This window comes from Lactuca saligna, chromosome 2, assembly GCF_052625555.1.
Source record: "Lactuca saligna cultivar CGN05327 chromosome 2, ASM5262555v1, whole genome shotgun sequence".
NCBI classification, from domain to species: Eukaryota; Viridiplantae; Streptophyta; class Magnoliopsida; order Asterales; family Asteraceae; genus Lactuca; species Lactuca saligna.
This window is the reverse complement of record NC_136418.1, coordinates 117,808,056-117,833,033: the sequence shown is the minus strand read 5'-3', so window position 1 is coordinate 117,833,033 and position 24,978 is coordinate 117,808,056. Positions and strand designations below refer to the sequence as shown.

The window sequence follows — 24,978 nt, the reverse complement described above, 5'->3', positions numbered from 1 at the left end:
AACCAACACCAAGTAGAAAGATCCAAATCACACATCGGGCTTCCACCATGGGTTCATGCTTTTGTGGTCGTTGTTGGTTTAGTCATCATGCTAAGTGAGGCTTGCACTACTAGGTAAGTTTATTGAGCCTCTTCAATATTCGGACATCATATATTCAATATATAACAGTTTCCATACAAACAATCATTCCTTATTCAACATCATTTGTAGACATAATATTAAAATGGTCATTAACTATCATTTAAGAAAAAATGCTGACCTTTATTTTGCATCATTTTGGCTTGTTTGGGGTTGTTTCCTTCCTTTTTCCTATAACGATAAAGTAGCTTTAGGGGAAATGATGTATGTTGAGATAAAGTGTCCTATATGCAATATTTGTTTTGTTTGTCTAGATAAAGTGTCATGTACATAAGGTTTCTTTATTTTAAGAACTAAACAGAGTATATGAATAAATCTAAATAAACATTTACCATTACATTCCAATAAAAATGAAATTTCACAATATTCATCAATTTTTACACGAGAAGTTAAGAGAAGAAAAAGAAAAACTAGGTAAAGGGTTTGTATCTTAATACATTAAGCATATTTTTTTTGCTTAACCCATTAAGTCATTATATCCATATTAAGTAAAAATAAACAACCATATATAATTGTTTTGTATTAACCCATTAAGTTCAATAATTAAAAAAAAAAAGAAACAAATTGTTATTCTCATTTTGGTCCAAAAAGAAACTCAATATTTTTATTCAACATCACTTGTAAATAGAATGGTAAAATGGTAATTTACTCTATTGTACACAATATACATAAATGTGAAATTGTCATTTACTTTTATTATTATTTTTTTTTTACTCTTTTGTCTTCTTGGAAGCTAATTTATGCCATTGGAGCATAGAGGTCTACACGGAAGTCGACATACTTATATAGATGTATTTAAGAAAGAGGGATGGTGTGATCATTCTCTCGCAAAGAGAATGTAAGTTTGCAACTATTTATGCATAAAGAAACACAATATGGTAACTTAAGACAAACATATCACTTCAATAGCAAACTCAAAAGACATAAGTATCCTCCATAAACTGTATATAATTTTCGAATTATGTTTGATAGCGTTAATGTTTACATCTAAGTGAAACATGGATGTGTCCTCTGTTACGGGACATAGTTTTATGGAAATTAAAAATTATAAAGGCTCACACACAAGAAAAACCATTTATACCCGTACTAAACCTACTAAGTTAATCCAAACATTTTTTTAGTTTATGATTTATTAACCGAATTTTTTTTAATCCGAATGAGGCAATCCAAACACTTTTTAACTTATAGTATTTTGTAACTATAAAAACAAATAATCACTTTTATCAAAAAGTGTGTATTAAGTTAAATAAGCAATCTCAAACACCACCTTACCCTTGCACTTTATTTGTCTTATTTAAATTTGTTGAATTACTTGTGCTTTTTTATAAAACTCAAATGGTAAGTGTATTACAATGTGTATGTGAGCCTTTATAATTTTTGTGATGAAAATTTGTTGTAAAAAAACTACTTATTCACACAATTTTTGAAAACTAGGCTAAAGTCTTAATTTTCATATTGTGTTAACTAAATATACACTAATCAAAGATCAAAGAGTCTATGCTACAAGTTCATGTCTCGTTCCATACTCATCTCATAGTACTTCAATGTCTCGATCCATACTCATCTCATAGTAGTTCATTGTTTTCTTTTGTATGGTTCCAATGATGTGTTGAAATTAGACTATGTTCATGCTTATCACAAGACAATTAGTGACCTCTCCAAATGAAAAAAAAAATAGAAAAAAGCTTATCGTTTCAAGAAAAAACTTAAAATTATAGTCCCTAACTAAGATACACACAATCTATCTTTATTTTGGCTTATATCACATTTTATAAAAGAAACCATTGTCACGCTAATCAAAGATAATAAACTTCTTATTGAATGAAAAAAAATATAAAGTATTAATGCATTTTGGCAAACTAATTGTAAATAAAGGTGTATGAAGGCAGAGAGGCTCACTTTGGTGTGATCCCACATCGCCAGAAAGAAGAAATAGAAAGAGCGAGTTAGCTGTATAAAAAGAGAATGAGGCTCTTGGAATAGATACTTACCTGGATGGGGTCAATGGTTGGTCAAGATGGATCATGGCCTAGAGTAGTGACTTTCATTGCACTTTGAAAGGGTGCTGCTTTAAGGTCGGCCCAAGTGGTCGAACCTACATCATAATTTGTGACAGAGGGGGCTTGCGTTCGCGCAGCCCTCCCCAATATCTTAGTTCAAAAATTAGCTTAACAGCTACTGGTTTTTACGTTTGATTTTTGCTTCTTTTGTTATTCTGTAATTGCTTACTTAATCCAACAGCTTATTATACTTTCCCTGTTGTTCTAATTCAAGTTGATAGTAACTTGAATATGCGTACATTGCAAAAAATCTTTCAGCACGACTCTTTTTATCTGTCTATGCTTAGTGTAAAATACTGCTATTACTTTCTTAATCAGTATGACTATTTGTGATTTAAGTGGACAAGTTTGGACTGATGTAGCAAAAATGTTCTATATAACCCATCAACATAATTTTTTTTTATTAGATAGGAGGGTTGTGGCCTAAAATGTACTTTTAAGTGTCTTATAGATAAAATATAGATTACATGAAAAAGAAATAATGTAATGAACTGAATTGTAATTTGTTCGTTTAGTAGTTCGAACCTGGTACAAATATGAAGAATGTAATGATTCTTCATTCTCTTTTGAGTTGTTTTGTTGGAGAGATTGTTGATGATATACCTTAAGGCAGACATAGATCCCCACCTAATTGTCGATCTAAAAAACCTTCTCCTACGATGTTGGTCCGCTTGAGATGACACTTGTTGTCGTGTTCAGACTAAATTCTCCTTCAAAGTTACAAGGATTTAGGAATGGGTGTGCAAGGTGTCGTCGATAGATGCAACCGGTGATGACCCGAGCGTGTAGGCAGGTAGACTCAGCGAAGGGCAGGAGTAAAGGGCATGAAATGGTGTCATTTGAGTAGTTGTGTGATATGCAGAATTGCACCAAAACTTAGCAAGGTGTGAATAACGACTCCAAGTCTTTAGTTCATCATTTATGAATCAATGAAGACAAAACTTGACCGAACAGTTGAAGCACCTCAGTTAGAACATCAGGTTGTTGGTGCTACGTACTCACCAGATTAGAAGAGCGTCGTGTCGAGGTTTTTTTTTTTTTTTTTTTAATTAATAAACTCGTTCTAGAATCGAGTCTAGATCCGAAATAAATGAACAATGCAACCCATAAAGTTGATAGATGTTAGAGAGGAACATGTGAACAAGCATCGATGCCATGTAATTGGGTTTTGAGATCGATGAAGTCACTAAATTAATTTAGTTAGATGATCAACAATGACCGACATTTGATCGAGGATGGGAAGAGGTTCTAGAAGGTCATAGGTTTTCTTGGATGAATATTTGACTTGTTGACACGTGGTAAATGCTTGAATGAAATCTGCAACATTAGACCGCATGCTCACCGGTAAAATGATGCAACTAAGGGTAAGGGGGTGTTTGGCTTAGCTTTTCATATGCCAAAAGAACTTTTAGTAAAAGATCAAACCCAAAAGATGTTTGGCAAAAGACTTTTAAAACCAACTTTTGGATTTTGAATAGAAGAAAAATCAACTTTTTGAAGAAGTCAGGAAAACCTGATTTTTTGTAACTTTTTGGAAAATGACTTTTGGCTTCTAAAAAGCTAAGCCAAACATCCCCTAAGAGTTACATAGTAGCATTGACTCTCGAATGGCCCTCAGTTGGGGTAGTATGATGCTTAATGACGATGCGATGGCGTAAGTCGTTGAGGGGCGGAGAAACAAGGTGATTTTGGTAGTAAACCATGTCGCTATGCCCCAGTCAACTCCTTTTGTGGAATAATAAGAATGAATGTTATCTAACCATGAGAAAGTGGTATAAGTAATGGTCATATAGTGGTAATGGAGTCGACTAAGGGTTTCGGTGACGCGTTCCGAAGCCATACTTGGTGGGATTGTCTCCGATTCCTTTCGTTTTGTCTTTGGGTGTTCACGTCTTTCCAAGAAGATTAGGCTGCATTTGGTTGTGGAAATTTTTTCAAGAAAAACGGAAATTTTGAAAACACGTTTGTTTCGTTAAGTTTTTCAAAGTTTTCTAAGAAAATAAAAATTTCCAGTTGAAATTGAATGTAAATTAGAAAAGTTATTTTATAGGTTTTCCAAAATTTTACAATTTCTAAAATGGAAAATGAAAACTCTACTGGTTCCAACCAAACATTTTTTCTAATTTTTTTATTAAAAACTGAAATTGAAAACTCAACTTTATTTTCTGAAAACATTTTCTTAGAAAATGAAAACAGTTTTTCACAACCAAACGCACCCTTAGTATCCCAAATCTCTAACCTCGTATTTTGTTTTGATGTCATAGTAGTTGGTATCATGTGTGTGATGTCGGTCAATGCACATGTTAAGATGTTCGGTTGCGTTTTTGGAGTTATAGAGTAATCCCCATGTTCTTAATCGGTCCAACATGTTAAGGTAGTTTCAGTAGTTGAAATCTCCCCAAGGTGGGAGTAGAACTGGTATGGATTAATGGAAGTCGAAAAATCCTGATGTTTTTTAACTATCACTAAATTGCAATGCCCATCTCTTATCTCTATATGTGCGACACGTCGATGGGTTTTTGACGTTTACCATAAACGAGACCGTTGACTATGGGTTTTTGGCAGAAATTGGTGGACCTTGGACCGGATCGGTTGAGGCCAGTTTGTCCAGGTATGGGTTTTCCGGTTCTTGTACTCGTTGGATCGATACAATTTTAGGTGCACATGATACAACTAGTTGAATCCCTACCAAAAGTTAGTTTACCTATTACGACATAGGGTTGAGTATTAGTTTACCTATTACGACCGGTTGAGGCCAGTTGTCCAGGTCTGGGTTTTCCGGTTCTTGTACTCGTTGGATCAATACAATTTTAGGTGCACATGATACAACTAGTTGAATCCTACCAAAAGTTAGTTTACCTATTACGACATAGGGTTGAGTATTTTGAACCGGACCGGACAGAACAGACTTTGCAGAAATTAGTGGACCTTGGACCATACTTGTTGAGGCCGGTCCAGGTCCGGTCTTCTCCGGAGTTCCAAATGCTCATCCCTAGGGTAGCGTGTCCCATTATATGTGTGTCGCGCCTAATCAACAATTTTGTTTCATTTTTTTATTTTGTGTCGTTTTTCTTATCGAGATGTTTTGTTCTGGTTTAAGGTGCTTGATTTAGTTGACGGGGTGTTTATTTTCCTTTGATCATTGCCTATTTCACTTAGATCACAGGTGGGTAAATCCTTTTTCCAACTTTGGTACATTGTCGAGAACTACAACTTTTTACAACAAATCGAATGATTCGAATTAGTCTTTTATGTTAGTGAATCGTTATGCTAGTGTTTATGTGCTAGAAATACGTTATCTTGCTGTGATATGAGCTTTAGGTTGTCATGCATGCTAGATGATATTTATGAAGATGTGTTATGATATGTGATATTGGATTCATGCTAGACGATTTGGTGGTTTCACCTCATCATGATTATTATCTACTCACTCCTGAAGGAAAGAGACATATTATTCCATGGTTTCTTTATGGATTAATTTCTCCCAATCAACCTCCTGCGAAAAAATGTGGTCAGTAACATTTTTTCTTGAAATCCTTATTCTCGCTCATAATAAATAATAACTTAAATTTTAATTCAAAATATTTTTTAATACACAATCCCAGAATCTAACACTTGGAGCCGTTCCTTCATCAAGTTGATTCATCTGCATTACAACATGCAGCCCCAACTCTGGCATGATGACATGGCTTTATTGTCCAGACCCTTGATTGTGGTCAACGTTGGAGGACCTATTCCTGAGTTTATTTTTCAAATTTCATTTTTAATCTTTTTATTTTTTGTAAAAAAAATAAAATGATTAATTAATTGTTTTATTATAGGTAACTGCAGATATGGTGGCGAGCTTGCTAGGGAGTCAACAACATCATTAATGAACGTTCCTCCAAGTTGTGGGAGTGTTAGAATTTCATTTTCTGGAAGAACCCCACACCAGGTATATTTTTATATATTCTTTTAATCATAATATTCTATTTTTTTAATATAAATAATATTTGACAAAATTACAGGTGTCTGAGATGTTGGTAAAGGAATTCCGTAAACGTCCTAAGGTTTATATCTGGGATGTAAAAGGTACCCCACTCCACTCCACTCCACTCCACTATCTATCTGTAGGCCCCACTGGTTAAACATGACATAACATAACATGTTTTACTTATTTTGTGTTTGATATACTGAGACGGGAAATGTGATTGATATCAGTAGGATAAAAATAGTAACTTTTGATCCAGTCCCACACAAAAAGGTGGGAGTGGGACAATGACTCTTGAATCTTGATGTTTGTTTTGTGAAAAAGACGTAAATATCCTTTTCATACATTGTTTGTGTTTGTGTAGATCCAAATCCACACATGGGACATTTAGCAATGGCTGATGCTTTTCTCATCACTGTTGATTCAGTCAGCATGATAAGTGAGGCCTGCACTGTCGGTAAATCTCTTAATTAAGGTCAAAGGGTAAAATGGTCATTTACTCTCATTCAGTCCAAAAATGTCATTCACTTGTAGACAGTATGGAAAACTGGTAACACACTCCTAAACAATATCACTTGTAGACAGAAGGGTAAAATGGTAATTAATCTCATGCAACATCACTTGTAGACAGAAGGGTAAAATGGTCGTTTACTCATCAAGTACAAAAATGTAATTTTTTTTTTATCCAGCATCAATTGTAGACAGATGGGAAAACCGGTTATACACTTTTAAGCAATCACTTGTTGACATAAGGGTAAAATGGTCATTTACTCATGCAACATCACTTGTAGACATAAGGGTAAAATGGTAATTTACTCTCATGCAGCATCACTTGTGGGAAGAAGGGTACAATGGTCATTTACTCTTATTCAGTACAAAAATGTAATTTTTGTTATCCAATATCACTTGTAGATAGAAGGGTAAAATGGTCATTTACCCTCATTCAGTCCAAAAATGATTTTTTTTTAAAAATTTTCAAATCCAGCATCACTTGTAGACATAAGGGTAACTGGTAATACAATTACCTCCTAAGCAATATCACTTGTAGACAGAAGGGTAAAATGGTCATTTACTCTCATTCAGTCCAAAAATGTCATGTTTTTTTTTAATCCAGCAACGCTTGTAGACATAAGGGAAAACCAGTAATACAATTACACTCCTAAGCAATATCACTTGTAGAGATAGAAGCGTAAAACGGTCATTTACTCATTTTTCTTCTTTTACATTCCAGGAAGCCTGTTTATGTAATTGGAGCGGAGAGGTGTACATGAAAGTTTGCATATTTTCATAAATGTCTGCAAGAAAGAGGGATGCTGAGACCATTCACTGGTAAAGAGAACGTAAGTTGAAACACAATATGATCACTTAAATAGCAAATGGGCAAAAGACATCAATACCCTCGATCAATTGTATTTTATTTTCATGGTGTTACTATTTACAGATAACTGAAACATGGATCTATCCTCCATTAAGAGACACATCAGAAGCAGCTGAGCATGTGATAAAAGCACTTGCTGAACGTGGCTGGAAATTGCATCCATAATGGAGCCAAAATTTTATATATTTTTATCGATTACATGTTATCAAATTATCTATAGCATAAATCATCAATAACAATTATAAAGGCTTGCATTATTTGTTCTCTTGATTCAAGTTAATATATGTTAACTAATTTGATTAGAATTCTGATGTATAATTATGAATTTATAACTAGAATACATTGGTTTTTTATTGAACTTTTAACAAAAATAATTTTAAACTCTTACATTTCATTTGTCCTATTCGAAAATAGTTAAATTGTTGGGTTTTTAGCACCCTCAAATGATTAGAGTGTGGAATGTGGATCTTTATGCCGGATCTCATATATATACTTTTTAGTTGTAATAACAAATTCATGATGACAAATGCTTGTCTGAGAATAACTCTTTAATCTTTATTATTCACACAAGTGTCTCTAATTAGGTACCAACATGTTATGGATTTGTATTGATTTTCTTGACTATAAGCAAATGGATATAATTCAATCGAAAGTTAAAAGTGAATAATCAAAGTGTTTTTATGTTTATCTCTACATGATTAATGATTTTTGTCAAACAAAAAAAAAAATTTATTAAGTAATAAAAATTTAAAAGATATTACAATCAGTAAATGGACATATAAATTTACTTCGCTTTGAGTTTGACTTTTGGCATATGTATGTTATATTTTATATATCAATCTTCATAAAAACATGGTGTTGTTTATAACTTATAAGATAATAAACTTTTTTTTTCCAAAACGACAGGTCATCTAAAAGTTTTACTCCAAGGATAATCAATTCATTGACATGTTGTATCAAACTCTTATGAAAGCTCATCAATCATGATGGAGCTGAAGAACTCCTTAGATCACAATGAGCTAATGCTTAGCTTATCACCAGATGATTACTGCTCTTTGTCAAACGAAAAAAATAAAATAAAATATATCTAAAAATAAGAAGTTCAAAATGACATTACAGTCAAATAGTTGACAGGTAAAAATATTATTTCGTTTCGAGTTTTATTTGTTGTGTTCTCTGGCTTATAACAATAATCATTAAAGAAGATTTTTCCTGTTTATTAGAGATGAATAATTTTTTTTAAAGGAACCAATATGTGAAATCTTTAAAAAATTTGTCAATGCATTTCGATTGATGCTTTCATCTTAAAAAGCAAAGAGTTTCTGCAAAAGGTGTTGAAGCAAAAGAGTTTCTGTGGAAATATCAAACATGCAAGTCTAATGTGATCCCACATCGCAAGAAAGAAGAAATAGAAAGGTAGGGGAAGTATTATAAAAACGAAACGAGGTCATTGGATTAGATACTTACCTGGATGGGGTCAATGGTTGGTCAAGATGGACCATGGCCTAGGTTAGTGACCTCCATTGCACTGAGGAGGGGTGCTAGCCTAAGGTCGGCCCAAGTGGTCGAGCCTACATCATAATTTGTGCCAGTGGGGGCTTGCGTTCGCGCAGCCCCTGCCCAATATCTTAGTTTTAAATTTTTGCTTAACAACTACTGGTTCTTTTGTAAATTTTGTAGTTTGAACCCGTTACAAATATGAAGAAGTATCTTAGTCTTCTTTAAATTGTTCTGTTTGACAAATTTTTATCTAAAAAACCTTCTCCTACAATGTTAGTCTGCTTGAGATGACATTTGTTGTCGTGTTCAGACTATTCTTCTTCAAAGTTACAAGGATTTAGGAATAGGTGCGTAAGGGGTCATCGATAGATGCAGCCGGTTATAACCTGAGTGTGTAGGCAGGTAGACTCAACGAAGGGCGGGCGTAAAAGGCATGAAATGGTGTCATTCGAGTAGTTGTGTGATATGAAGAAATGCACCAAAACTTAGCAAGGTGTGAGTAACGCTTTGGTTCATCATTTATGAATCAATGAAGATAAGACTTGACAAAATAGTTGAAGCACGTTGGTGATACGTTCGCACCAGATTAGAAGAGCGTCGTTATGAGGTTCTAGAAATGAGTCTAGATCCGAAATAATTGAACAATGCAACCCATAAAGTTGATAGATTTTGGAGAGGAACATCTGAACAAGCATCGATGCCATGTAATCGGGTTGTCAGGTGAAGTGACTAGATTTAGTTAGATGATCTACAATGACCCATATGGTTGTCTTCCTATGGTAGACGATGAAGTCGATAGTGATGTCATCCCATACCTATGATACCTTCAATTTCAATAATTCGTTGACGTACAACAAAAATAATAAAGTAAATTGCTAAAACTGTATAAAGGCAAAAATAACGTATAACTCAAATGAACATGGAACCATCAACAGTTATCATTTTGAACATTTTTCTTTCATCCGATTGTTTAGAATAAAGATAAATAAGTGAAATTAGAAGCAATAGGCACTAACTTTGATTCATATGTCCTTTTCATTCTCAATAAAAAATTAAAAATTTTAAAAATATAAGTTCAATCTTTTATAACAAAATTTGTCATGAAAAAGAAACCAATTTTCATCCTGCAATAATGAAGACTGTTGGAATAGTGTCTAAGGCTATAACTATATTCGGTGGTGCATGGTCCTTTTGGGTTGCCTTCACCATAGCAACTTGAAGGATGATTTGTTAAGAGAGAGTAAATATTATAAGGAATAATATTTAGCTATTTGATTAATATAAGTCATAAATTAATTGGTATTAATTTGGTGACTTAAAGAGATTAATTAAATAAAAGGGTATAAACTGTCAATTGTTTGATAGTTAGACTTTAGACTATAAATCCATTAGGATGGACTTTGGACGGTTTCTAAGAGCTTTAGGATAGCTCAAAATAGTCCATAAGGATATCTATGAATGGATTTGGATAGCCTTAAGTGAAGATTATCCAATTAGGGTTTAGGGTGAAACCCTTAAGGAGTCTAAAGGTATAAATAGGCCCTTGGGGTGTGGAATTCGTGTACAATCTTTCAGAACCTAAAGCAAGGAACCTCTGGCCGAATTCCATCCCCTCTCCTCTCTCCTAAATCATCTTGCTTGCTATTGGTGTTTGTAAGCCATTAGAGGAGTGACAATTGTGACTCTAGAAGCTCAAAGACAAGAAGATCAACAAGGAACTCAAAGGTATGATTCTGGATCTGTATTAATGTTATTGTTTAACCTAATTAGCCATTAGAAGTCTTGGATTCAAAAGCATGTTTGATAGAAAGCCTAGATCCAAGCAATAGGGTTTTGCATGCGCACATAGGAAAGTTCTTATGGTTAAAACCCAACAGTGGTATCAGAGCCTAGATTGGTTTTCTACAAATTGTTGCTTGAATAACTGAAACAAACCTGCAAAATTCGATTTTTTGGGTTTTGAGTCACTGACTCGTCGAGTTCCATGGTGGACTCGGCGAGTAGGCCTGACTCGGCGAGTCCCCTTGTGCACTCGGCGAGTCCAAGCGTCAGGAAGGGCCAGATTCGGGATTTATTTGTGTTTATCTTATCCAAACTTACCATAAACTAATTAGATCAATATGAATCCGTTTTTTTGATAAATATAAGTGTTATCTTGATCTAGTTAAAGGTAATTATCAACTAATTAAATATTTAGTTTCTTTATATGATAATTAATTAATTGTTTTAATTATTTTTTGGTAATTATCCTCAAAGAAATCAAAGATAAATCAAATAAAAATAATTAAGATATTAATTGTTAATTGAAATTGTTTGTTATTTGATCCTCCATGTTTTTTAAATGTTTAAAACCTACCCTATAGTTTTGAAATTTAAATTTATGATTAAAAGCTTTAATTTAGACAACTTAAATTTCAAACCCTAGATTTTGAAAAGTTTAAAATACAACCCTATATTTATATGATGTTATTAGAATAATATATATATGTATAACTAAATGCTAGTCTTACCGCTAGTAGGCCTCATTCACGAAGCCGATCTATAAGGTGGGTATAAGGTTGCGGCCTATAAAATGGCGCTTAATGGGTGTACACTCACACCCACCGCTTGCTTGATTGGTGGAGGGTCGTTAGCCGAACGGGTAGGATAGGGCAACCTCATCCTCTCATTAAAAGTATAATAAGAAATACGAAGTAACTAAATTTTTTTTAAATTTCCCAATCTTAGTTACTTTAGGAAAAGTGAATTGATGCAATTCCATGAAATTACACTTTGCACCTTGCTAAGATGTTAGTGGAGCGTGTGTGGTTTACCGGCACACTAATTGGTTCTAAGCGAAGGTGGCGAAGGGTGATTCATTGTTTATCATAGTTCGGTGGAGCGTGTGTGGTTTACCGGCACATCGAATAGGTGATCGTAACAATGAAGGCACCATGTAAATTTGCATGGTAATTCACACCCGCTTTGTGATCCTCGGCATCCCAGTCACAAACAAGAGGGGCATATCGAGATTTAAACATGCCATTGAATAGTTCAATGAATCTCATCCGAACCTAGGAATTCTCAAAAACACTTAGGACCAAAAGTTTAAGTTTTGTGATGGAGAATTAGTGAATCGTCATTCACTTACCTTCAATTTATTTGCATGTTGGATTACGGCATCCCTTTTCTAGTGTGTAAATGTTATTGTTGGATCCTAGCCCTAATTTTTCTTATTGGGTGATAATTAGGGATTCTTGTTCTAATCTATCCTTGTCCTTTCTATAGATGTCAAACGCAAACAACGCTGCTGCTAGTTCTTTCACGTTGATGAGCCTTTGCCAAAAGGTCACCTTCGATGGAACGAACTTTGGTGAATGGATAAGATACATTCGCACCATTGCTCGCTATGAGGATAAAGAGTATGTCCTCGACGAGAAGCTCGAGAAAATCAACCCCGAAATTGCTACTCCCGCTGAAATCACCGCCTTTGAAACCCATGAGCGAGATGCGACGAAAGTACATTGCATCATGATCGCCACCATGAACTCCGAATTCCAAAAGTCCTACGAGGACATGTATCCATACGAGATGCATCAAGACTTGTTGGAGAGGTACCACCAAAACGCGAGACAAGAGCGTTACGAGATCTTCACCAACATGATTTCCGCTAAGATGGGTCATGGAGAATCTCTTACCGTGCACTTGCAAAAGATGCAAAGGTATGTCGACCGCCTTCGCAAGTTAAACGTTGACTTCGGCGAAGACTTGGCGATCGACATGGTGCTTCACTCTTTGCCTCCGATGTATAATCAATTTAGGATGACCTACCACATGAACAAAGAGGAGGTCACTCTAAGTAAGCTCCAAGGTCTCTTGAGGGTTGCTGAGAGCAATTTCAAGGACAAGTTTGTTGCACCAACTCCCAATCCGTCTGCTGCTCCTGTCTTGGCAATTGGTCAAGGGAAGGGAAAGAAAAGGAAAGCTTCTTCAAATAACTATCGAAAGGTGAAAGCCCGAGATGGTTCCTCTTCTAGTGGGACAAAAGTTGATCCCTCTAAGCCCTGCTCTAACCCGAAGGAGGCAGAGTGCCACCACTGCCACAAGATAGGACATTGGAAGAGAAGCTGCCCGGATTACCTGCAAGCCATCAAGGAAGGAAAGATCAGGCCATCTTTCGCAGGTATATATGCAATAAAATCTAACGATTCTAATCATGCTATTTCTTGGGTTCTTGACACCGGTTGTGGTTATCACATTTGTTCTAATGTGCAGGGACTAAAAGGAAGTAGGGATGTGGAGCAAGGAAGGATCAATCTAATCATGGGGAACAGAAGATCGTCGCCTGTGACCAAGATTGGAGTGTATTCTTTGGTGCTTAAGAATAGTTTAGTTTTAAATTTGAACAATTGTTGCTATTCGCCAGAAATGGCTAGAAACATCATTTCATTTCATGGTTTATATAGACAAGGTTTTAGATTTTCTTTTAATAATGAGAATGGTTCTATTTTGGCTTATCTAAATGGTGTCTTTTATTTTGAAGCTATACCATGTAATGGAATATATGAAACTGTTATGATTGTTGATAACTTAGGAAATGATGTTTTGAATATTGATTCTTCCACTAGTATGGATAAAGCATCTTTGTGGCATTGTCGTCTTGGACATGTCAACAAGAAACGCATAGCCCAACTCCAAAAGGATGGAGTGTTGGAGTCATTCGACCTTAGGGAAGATGACACATGCGAATCTTGTTTACTTGGAAAGATGACTAAGTCACCCTTCACGAGTACTTGTGAAAGGGGTGAGGGACTATTAGACCTAATACATACCGATGTATGTGGACCTTTTAGATCAACCACGAAGGATGGGAACCGCTTCTATGTGACCTTTACCGATGATTATAGTAGATATGGGTATATCTATTTAATCAAGCAAAAGTCAGAAACCTTTGAAAAGTTCAAAGAGTTCAAAAATGAAGTGGAGAATCAATTGGGCAGGAAAATCAAGATGCTTCGATCCGATCGAGGAGGAGAGTACCTAAGTCTTGAATTCCACGATTATCTCAAGGAGTGTGGAATAGTTTCGCAATTGACGCCTCCTAGGACACCGCAATTGAATGGTGTGGCAGAAAGGCGTAATCGAACCTTATTGGATATGGTTCGCTCTATGATGAGTCGTGCTTCACTACCTATCTTCTTTTGGGGGTATGCCTTAGAGACTGCCGCCCATATCCTTAACCGAGTCCCTACCAAGAAGGTTGCCAAAACACCTCACGAGATGTGGACGGGGAAAGTTCCCTCGTTGGCACATATCAAGGTTTGGGGTTGCGAGGCTTTCGTAAGACGAGATACTCACGACAAGCTTGAACCTCGAAGTGAGCGATGTATTTTCATCGGCTACCCGCAAACTTCCTTTGGATATCTCTTCTATAGACCGAAAGATAATGTTATCTTTGTTGCGAGGAGAGGAGTTTTCCGAGAGCGAGAACTCATAAGCCAAGGAGACAGTGGGAGGCAAATCGAACTTGAAGAGATTCAAGAATCGATAGATGAAGGAACCTCTACCGCTGGCGTTCAACCCGAGGAGGAAACTCCGGTTGAACCGATTGACGAATCCTTACCTCTTAGACGTTCCGATAGATTTAGAGTTCAACCCCAATTTTATGGTTTTCATATTACTACCGAAGGGGACACGTATATTAGTGATGGTACACTAATAAATCTTGATGAACCTAATAGCTATAAGGAAGCCATGGCAGGCCCGGAGTCTGCGAAATGGAAAGAGGCGATGGATAGCGAGATCCAATCCATGTACGATAACCAAGTTTGGAATTTGGTTGATTACGTGCCCGAACGTAAGACCGTAGGGTGCAAGTGGATCTTCAAGAAGAAGACCGACGTGGATGGGAACGTACACACATACAAAGCGCGATTGGTTGCGAAGGGCTTTACTCAAACTCCCGGAGTTGACTATGATGAGGCCTTCTCGCCAGTTGCGAAGATTAAATCTATTAGAGTGATGCTAGCAATTGCCGCATTTCATGATTATGAGATTTGGCAAATGGATGTCAAGACCGCTTTCCTTAACGGAAAGTTGGCTGAGGATGTTTACATGGCTCAGCCAGAGGGGTTTGTGGATCCGAAGCATCCGAATAGAGTGTGTAAGCTTGAGAAGTCCATTTATGGACTTAAGCAAGCGTCTCGCAGATGGAATCTTTGCTTCGATGAGAAAGTCAAAGAGTTTGGATTTGTACGAAGCGAAGACGAATCTTGTGTATATGTCAAAGCCAGTGGGAGTGTAGTAAGCTTCCTCGTTCTATATGTCGATGACATATTACTCATAGGAAACGACATCCCGACTCTGCAGGAGGTTAAGTCCTGGCTCGGGAAGTGCTTCGCTATGAAGGACCTCGGAGAGGCTTCTTACATTTTGGGAATAAGGATAGTAAGAGATAGAAGTAAGAGACTAATTGGACTTAGTCAGAATACTTACTTGGAGAAGGTACTAAAACGTTTTAGTATGGAAAACTCAAAGAATGGAGAACTACCGATACAAGGAAATGCCAAGTTGAGTAAGACTCAAAGTCCGAGTACCGAAGCTGAGATAGCAGAAATGAGCCGAGTACCATACGCTTCCGCAGTTGGCTCAATCATGTACGCTATGACTTGTACTCGCCCTGATGTAGCCTTCGCTTTGAGCATGGTTAGCAGATATCAAGGGAATCCTGGCAAAGCACATTGGATTGCGGTGAAGAACATCCTTAAGTACCTTCGGAGAACGAAAGAATGGTTCTTAGTCCTTGGAGGGAGTGATGACTTGAAGGTGCGAGGGTATAGTGACGCCAGCTTTCAAACCGACAGGGACAACTATCGTTCGCAGTCGGGCTGGGTCTTTACCCTAAATGGAGGAGCAGTGACATGGAAAAGTTCCAAGCAGGAAACCGTAGCTGATTCAACATGCGAATCAGAGTACATCGCAGCGAGCGAAGCGTCGAAGGAGGCAATATGGCTAAAGAACTTCATTGGTGACCTTGGAGTTGTGCCGGCCATAAAGGAGCCCATGGAGATTTTCTGTGATAACGAAGGTGCGGTTGCCTTGACCAAGGAACCGAGGGATCATGGTAGATCTCGACATATCGACAGAAAATATCACTTCATTAGACATCGTGTAGAAGAAGGACAACTCGTAGTGAAGAGGATATCATCAGAAGATAACCCAGCAGATCCGCTTACGAAGGGACTAAGTAGGGTTAAGCACTTACAGCATGCTAGGAGTATTGGGCTGAAGGATGATATTAGCATAGATTAGATTGTATTAGAAACGTATAATAGATAAATGTAATTAACATTTGATGATTAAATAAAGAAGTTTTATTTATGAGTAAAGTTACTATCACATGTTAGTTGTTTAACTATTGTTTCACTTTGCATGTTTTGACTTCCAGAATAATTGAGTTTATTAGGAATAATCGAATTATTCAAATGGTCCACAATCGTTCATATGTTGGGAGTAGATATGAATGAAGATTGTCGTGAATTGGTGTGTAGAGTGTCTAAATGGTGTTAGACATAGTAAGAGTTGCTGCAACGTTCATGAGTGCTTACGAACTGGTTTTGAGCATTGGAATAAACCCGCGCTTGCTGGAATCACCTTATGGAATACGATATAAAAGGTGATCGCAAGACGATAATATCATATGGTCTTAAAACCTAGATATATGGTTTATTATTTGTTATTTGATTGTGCATTGATAATGCGAAAACGCATCAGTAACTTGATGTTATAAAACGCATTGTTGTGTATAGTTGGTTAATGAATAAGTAAATGCATATAAGTCGAAGTTTATCTGTAAATTTTATCCTAAGAGGGTAGAAGAGATATCTTGGCCACTCGATGATTTGATTTGACTTATGTGCCGGGCCCGGTCAGAACTGAATTGATGTGTTCGATTAAGTTCTATGTCAAATCAATCGAAGATCGAGAAATCTAAATGCTAGACTAACCATTCCATAGGATTGTCAGCATGATATCTAACAGAGGACTGTACGATCCCTTATCTAAAGGACAAGATTGATTAGATCAGAGTTGACAGCGTCTTTGAGAGCTACGATTGCAAACCGTATTATACTTGTATAGTTACTAGACTTATCCAAGTGGGAGACTGTTGGAATAGTGTCTAAGGCTATAACTATATTCGGTGGTGCATGGTCCTTTTGGGTTGCCTTCACCATAGCAACTTGAAGGATGATTTGTTAAGAGAGAGTAAATATTATAAGGAATAATATTTAGCTATTTGATTAATATAAGTCATAAATTAATTGGTATTAATTTGGTGACTTAAAGAGATTAATTAAATAAAAGGGTATAAACTGTCAATTGTTTGATAGTTAGACTTTAGACTATAAATCCATTAGGATGGACTTTGGACGGTTTCTAAGAGCTTTAGGATAGCTCAAAATAGTCCATAAGGATATCTATGAATGGATTTGGATAGCCTTAAGTGAAGATTATCCAATTAGGGTTTAGGGTGAAACCCTTAAGGAGTCTAAAGGTATAAATAGGCCCTTGGGGTGTGGAATTCGTGTACAATCTTTCAGAACCTAAAGCAAGGAACCTCTGGCCGAATTCCATCCCCTCTCCTCTCTCCTAAATCATCTTGCTTGCTATTGGTGTTTGTAAGCCATTAGAGGAGTGACAATTGTGACTCTAGAAGCTCCAAGACAAGAAGATCAACAAGGAACTCAAAGGTATGATTCTAGATCTGTATTAATGTTATTGTTTAACCTAATTAGCCATTAGAAGTCTTGGATTCAAAAGCATGTTTGATAGAAAGCCTAGATCCAAGCAATAGGGTTTTGCATGCGCACATAGGAAAGTTCTTATGGTTAAAACCCAACAGTTAGAGCTACATAGAACCTTTCAAATGTATAAATTTTTTTTAACTAAAATAATACGTCTATTTTCAAAGTCAAGATCATCTAATTGCAAAGTTTTTGTTTTCAAATTTTTATAGATTATTTTTGTAGCAACATAAATAAGATGGTAAAATTATATTGGACCGAATAAATTCAAAGACTGATTTTTCCTGAAGTATTTTAGGGTGCGTTTGGTTGTAGAAAATTTTCCAAGAAAGACGAAAAATTTAAAAACGTGTTTGGTTCGTTCAGTTTTCCAAAATTTTATGTAAATTAGAAAAATGATTATTACAGTTTTCTAAAGTTTTCCAAATTTCTAAGATGAAAAATGAAAACTCCTCCGGTTTCAACCAAACGTGTTTTCTAAAATTTTCATTTAAAATTGAAAATGAAAACTCAACTCTATTTTCTGGAAACATTTTCTTAGAAAATGAAAACATTTTCCACAACCAAACACATCCTTAGGAATTTAACTTTGAAAACTTATGGACTTAGAAAATGCCATGCGCCAAGAATTGATTATTTTATTATATAGGGAGATCGGTGATAATTTAGGAAGAGAGAAGCAACATATTTTTTACTTTTAAACTGTATCTTGAATGTAACGAGCTATTTGGTAACCTCTAAATGAAATCATTCCGACATTCAAGCGTATTTACCACACTTGTAAATATGGTTTTAAGGCATTTGATCCAACACCTCGTCTATAAAGAAAAGGTTTATGTCCAATCTCATATTTTTTAGTTGTAATAACAAATTCATGATGATAAATGGTTGGAGGGTAACAACTCTAATCTTATCATTGACACAACCTTGTCACCAGTTAGGTACTAACACAATATGAATTTTTATTATTTTTTTTTACTATAAGCAACTGAATATACATTCATTAAAAGTTAAACAGTGCAATCAAAGTGTATTTATGTTTATCACTATATGAGTATTTCGGTCAAAGTAAAAAATAAAATAAAGTTCTCATTGAGTAATAACAATTCAAATTATATCACAATCAATAGATATGAAGAACTTTTGATGCAATAATGGGATCCCACATCGCTTCAAGGAAAAAACTAAACGCAGGGGAAGTATTATAAAATGGGAGCTAGGCAGTAGGTTTAATTACTTACCTGGATGGGGTCAATGAGTGGTCAAGATGGCTCATGGCCTAGAGTAGTGACCTTCATTGCACTTTGAAGGGGTGCTGCTTTAAGGTCGGCCCAAGTGGTCGAACCTACATCATAATTTGTGACAGTGGGGGCTTGCGTTCGCGCAGCCCCTGCCCAATATCTTAGTACAAGTCGTCCTCTAAACATACAAGTTGTAATCGGTTTGCTTGTTGTTAGTTTTATATTGTTATTAAATTTATCTTATTGCAGATATTAAGTTGGTCTCTTGTGTCAAAAAGCGTTAGTCAATCTTTTATTTGCAAAATGGCTTTCATGCATCTTTTGGTCCCTATGCTATCTCGACAAGTGCAGATTTTGTCCCTCGCATTAACTAAGAAAGACTTAAACTACACTTTTTGGATCATCAAATTTTTGTTTAGAGTAAATTGTAAATTGGTCCCTGGCATCATAAAAGTGTTCTTTGAGTCTATTTTTTTCATTAAAATGGCCTGTCCAAAATTGAAGCTTTCATGCTCTTTTGGTCCCTATGCTCTGTGCTCTTATTGTTGGATTTACTTATCCGATAGTCATATTGATCCATATATATTAGAATTATTGTTTCCTTATTTCTGGTCTTTTAGTTATCTTTTTTTATTGTTGGTTTACAAAGCTAGTTTTCCTTTATAAACCTTGGCCATTGTGCTTTAATAAAACGTGAACCTGGAATACAAATTTTCAGGTTGGATCCAAATATCATTTCTTTACAATAAGTGCATATTTGGTCCATCACATTAATTGTCGTCTAAAAAAAGACTCAAAATGCAATTTTGGGATACCACATATACCAAATTTGCATGGAAGATCAATTTTGGACTGACCATGCGAATAAAAACAAAATGGACTAAAGCGCATTTTTTGGGATATCAGAGGAACCAATTTTGCAATTTACTCTTTCATTTATAATATTTTTTTTTTGTCATTGTGATGCAAATTAGGTCGATTACAGTTTTGATATTGTGGGTGTAGGTGTTAGAGTGGACATATGGTCGTGGGGTGGGGTAAGGGTGAGTGGATGAGGTATGTGAGAGATGCCAATAATATGTTTTGATTTGATGAACAATGGTCAAAACATATAGGAGGTTGGTGGGTATTTTTGTATTTATTATAAAACATAAGGAATGAAATCTATTTTATTTATTTATTTATTTATTTTTTGCTTTTAGCCGAAGAATGACTAATTATTTCATGTGGAATCTAATGGAATTTAAAAAATTTAAGATCCTTTGATTCTTTTTCAACCAAACACAATTTTTATTGGGAATATACATTTCAATTCTTACAAATTCCTTTGAAATTCGTGAACCAAAATGCCTTAGGTTTGCAACTATTTATGCACAAAGAAACACGATATGATAAGTTAAAAGGAGCATATCACTTCAATAGGAAGCCAAAAGACACCAATGCCTTCCATAATTTGTATATAAAATTCCAATTTTATTTGATAGTGCTAATGTTTACAAGTAAAGCAGGTGTATCATCCATTACATAACATAGTAGAAACAACTAAGCATAGCCAAGGGTGTTCATCGGTTTAAATCCAATGAGTTTTGATATAACTGATCCAATCCAATTATCCATTAGATGTTGGATTTTGTCAACCGAACCGAATCAATCCAATTATACAACCGATTTGAATCAATCAAATTGAATATATTTGATTGACTATCCATTATGCAACATATTCTAATCCATTTTCTATCCAATAACAACCGAATATAATTATGATATTTAAAATTAAAATCGCTTACAATTATACTAAATAAAACTAACAAGCGACACTTCAAGTCTTCAACTTCAACGACCATGGTTCAAACATCTAAAATCATTAAGAGAAGGAGCTATATTTGTAATTTTCTCTAATATTAATTGGATAATAATATTGGATACCAGTTGGATATTCATTGGATTAATATTGGATATCTATTTGGAAGAACATTTGGGTAGTTTGGTTCGGTTATCCGGTGATTTTTCAAGGTGATCCAATAACCTATCCAATCCAATTGGATTTTGAAAATTCAAAACATAGCAATTTACTTTATTTATCTTATTCATAGCATTTGAATTACTTGTGTTTTTAGTGAACTCAAATGGCATGTGTCATACAATATGTATGTGGAGCTCTATAATTTTGTGATGAAAAATGATTGTAGGAAAACCAACTCCTTATTAACAAAAGACAACACCAAAAAATCTAGAAATGATTATGCATTAAGACAAGTGAATTGAACAAGAGCTTGACTTTTATGCTTTGAAAATAGGAGCTAAGAAAAACTGTTGTAGCCATAATGTGAACCAGTAATAGTCCCGATATTAACATCAACCGTGTTTTAGACCATTAAAATACATCGTCATGCACCAAAAAGTTCCAGGGGCAAAATCGTCTTAGAAAGGAACACCAATATATTACATTTTTTGGCAACTTGATAAAACCCTCAACAAAAACCATGAAGGACTTGAAAGAAGGGAACACCAATATGGCAAAGAGGACGCAAGTAGAAACACAATATGATAACTTAATTCACAAATATCACTTCAATAACAAAGGGTAAAAAGACATCAATACCCTCCATAAAGCTGTATTTTATTTCATGGTGTTGCTATTTATTATTTAGAGATAACTGAAACATGGATCTATCCTCCTCTAAGAGATACATGATGGAGGAAAAGTTGTATATTTTTATCAATCACATTTTTTTATTCATTTTTAATCAAATTATCTAGCATAAATCATCAATAACTTTATAAAGGCTTACATTATTTAGATGGGAGTTGTAGTTTTCTTTGTTCTCTTGATTCAAGTTAATAACGTATGATATAATTGTGAGAATATCGATTTTGATTAAATTTATAAAAAAAATTATGAACTAATTAAACTCTTACATTTCATTGGTAAGTTAAATTTTTTGTTGGGTTTTTAGTACCCTGAAATGGTGAGTGTTATAAAGTGTGGATCTAAAATTTGTTTTCATAACCAACTCTTGTAGTTTACTTTATATTTACAATTAGTGATAACTTAGGAAGTCTAACAATTTTTTGTCCTTTAAGTTGAACCTTGAATATAACGGGCTATTTGGTAACCTCTAATTCAAGTTTTCACTACACAAAGTGTTTCTATGTTTATCACTATATGATTACCGATTTTTGTCAAATGAGAAAATAAAATAATAAGAAAAAAAATTCAAAATATATTACAATTGGTAATGGAGACGAAAATGTAGTATGTTTTGAGTTTGATTTTTGTATGTGTATTTTATATCAAGATTCATAAAAACATTGTCTTGTTTGTAAATAATTAATAAAATATTTTTTAGAAAGATAGGTCATCCCAAAGTTGTAGTATGAGAGATTCGAACTCAAAGGCAACTCCTTTTGAAGTGCTTAATTTTGAGATGATCACCATTAAACCACCTTAATGATGATAACCATCAAAAGCATAACCATTCGTTAACTCATTTTTTTTTGTTAACTCTTGGATTTTGATTTTACTCTCAGGATAATCAATTCATTTACATGTTGTATCAAAACACTTATGAAACTTCATCAACCATAAGTTGAAGAACCTCTTGAATCAAAGCGAGTTAATGATGATTATGCTTTTTGTCAAACAAAATATTCATTCAATAAAAAGTTAAAATGACAACACATGTAAATATATCTCTTTGTTTTGGGTTTGATTTGTTTTGTTATCTGGCTTATAAACAATATTCATAAAGAAAATTAAAAAAAAAAAAAAAACAATATGTGAAATATATTAAAAAATTTCGTCAGTGCATATTTCGTTTTGATGCTTTAAAAGTACACCGGAAAGGAGTTTGTGTGGAAACATGTAATGTAATGGTATCCCACATCGCTTCAAGTAAGAAATATAAAGGCAGGGAAAGTACTATTAAAGAAAACAGAGGCTATTGGATTCGATACTTACCTGGATGGGGTCAATGGTTGGTCAAGGTGGACCATGGCCTAGAGTAGTGACCTTCATTGCACTTTGAAGGGGTGCTGCTTTAAGGTCGGCCCAAGTGGTCGAGCCTACATCATAATTTGTGCTAGTGGGGGCTTGCGTTCGCGCAGCCCCTGCCCAATATCATAGTTGAAGTTTAAGCGAAGTTTGTAGCTCTGGTATTATTATTGCAATTTTTTTGTATATCTCTCATGTCCTACTTGTATTTTGATTTTGAGTTAATTACAGTTTTGGTCCTTGTGGTTTGTGGTTTGCATTGCCTTTTTTTACTGGTTTAATCCTACTTTTGAGAAATTGATGCTAACAGTCTTTTCATGGTTTAGAAAACGCTCAAAGTTGGTTCTTAAGTCCGTAAGTCCCATCCCGTTAAATGACAAGACAAGCTTGTGTTTCGACTTTTATGATTTGTGTTTTCTTGTTACATTTATTTGAGTTTTATTAACTAAGTGGGACCCACCTACCCCCACGTTTTAACTCTCCCGTGCACCACTTCCACCAACGCCTAGTTAAGAAAAAGTGAAAACCCCCCTCCCAACATCACTATCTTCCTCTATCGTGATAACCATAAGTAGTGGTGGGAGAAGAGGTGAGGTGGCGAATGTTTAGTGGTTTTAAAAGGAGATAGGAGTGGCAGACGTTTAGCAGTGGAGTGAGAAAGGAGAGGCGGCGATAGGTTTGTAAATGAAGATGATAGATCTGTATTTTTTTTTTTTTTTTTAATTTTTTAATTTAATGGGTTGAATGAGTTGAAAAAGATAGAGTTTTCGTGTGTTGTGGGTTGGAAAAAATAAAAAGAAAAGACAAAAATTGATGTAACAGTGGATTCAATAGGTTGGGAGAGAATGATTCTCTTCCCTAAGGAGCTACTAGTTCAAACTGGTATTTTATCATGGATGTGGCTATTTTATCTAGTTTACGTTTACATAAGCGGAAGTGGCTATTTTTATCTAGTTTACATAAGCGATCCCTAAAATATATAAAATAATAAAATACTTAGAAATTTTAAAATAGTGGTAGAAGGGTCATTTACACATACTCAACGGAACGGAGAGGTATTGATGGTAATCGGCTAACAATATAAAACTATAAATAAAACTGTAAGGATATATAAAAACCATAGGGACCAAAACTATAATTTACAAATTAGTTTTATAATTTGATTAACGTGATTAAAGTTAGAGTAAATTACATAAATGATCCATAGTTGCCATATTGCCGTATAGTCGTGATCCAAATTTAAAAAATCTGACACATTGTCATATTATCTTGCACTAGTGATTCTTTGATCTAATTCTGTTAATATCACCTGTCAATAGATGTAAAATAAACATTCTTTTTATATTCTCCTTTTTGTTATTTTGTCATCTTTTGCGTTCTATTAACCATTTGTAAGTATCAATCACCCACCATCGCCCATCTTGCCTCCGACAATCCCCTCATCCTCCCTTATTGTCTTCTCATGCAACAAATTTCAAGATCTATACAAACACAAACCGATATATAAATAAACAAAATATAATGATTATATTATCCGATCAAACATCCTTGATGTTCTAATCGTTTTTATCCATTCAAATACAAATCTATAGACAAAATATAATGATTATATTATCCATAGACAGCTTGTCGACAAACACTATATTATGACCGAGACTAGTGACGGTAGGACAAATGTGTAATTTTTCCACCAAAAAGGTGGGACGGGATGGGTTCTTGATGTTTGTGAAAAAGATGCGAATGTCTTCATGTTCATTATAAAAGAAACAATTATGTGAATATTATGTAGTTAATTGATATGATGAATATATTATATTGGTATAATTGGTATGTAGATCCAAATCCATATATGGGACATCTATAACATGGGTTGATGCTTTTGTCTCTTGAGTCTGAGCAACATCTTGGCATCAC

General features: G+C 34.9%; 4 non-coding genes and 1 pseudogene across 4 annotated transcripts; all 5 read left to right on the top strand.

Moving 5' to 3' along the window:
• Nucleotides 1–2,121: 2,121 nt before the first annotated feature.
• Nucleotides 2,122–2,282, top strand: LOC145033061 (U1 spliceosomal RNA). Its single transcript, XR_013677306.1, has one exon. It is a non-coding gene; the product is annotated as a U1 spliceosomal RNA (small nuclear RNA).
• A 3,297-nt stretch (nucleotides 2,283–5,579) lies between these two features.
• On the top strand, nucleotides 5,580–7,787 carry LOC145030017 (mitochondrial fission protein ELM1-like; annotated as a pseudogene).
• Nucleotides 7,788–9,005: 1,218 nt separating this feature from the next.
• Nucleotides 9,006–9,166, top strand: LOC145033056 (U1 spliceosomal RNA). Its single transcript, XR_013677301.1, has one exon. It is a non-coding gene; the product is annotated as a U1 spliceosomal RNA (small nuclear RNA).
• A 9,896-nt stretch (nucleotides 9,167–19,062) lies between these two features.
• Nucleotides 19,063–19,223, top strand: LOC145033060 (U1 spliceosomal RNA). The gene has a single exon (XR_013677305.1). It is a non-coding gene; the product is annotated as a U1 spliceosomal RNA (small nuclear RNA).
• A 3,800-nt stretch (nucleotides 19,224–23,023) lies between these two features.
• Nucleotides 23,024–23,184, top strand: LOC145033062 (U1 spliceosomal RNA). Its single transcript, XR_013677307.1, has one exon. It is a non-coding gene; the product is annotated as a U1 spliceosomal RNA (small nuclear RNA).
• The last annotated feature ends 1,794 nt before the right edge of the window (nucleotides 23,185–24,978 follow it).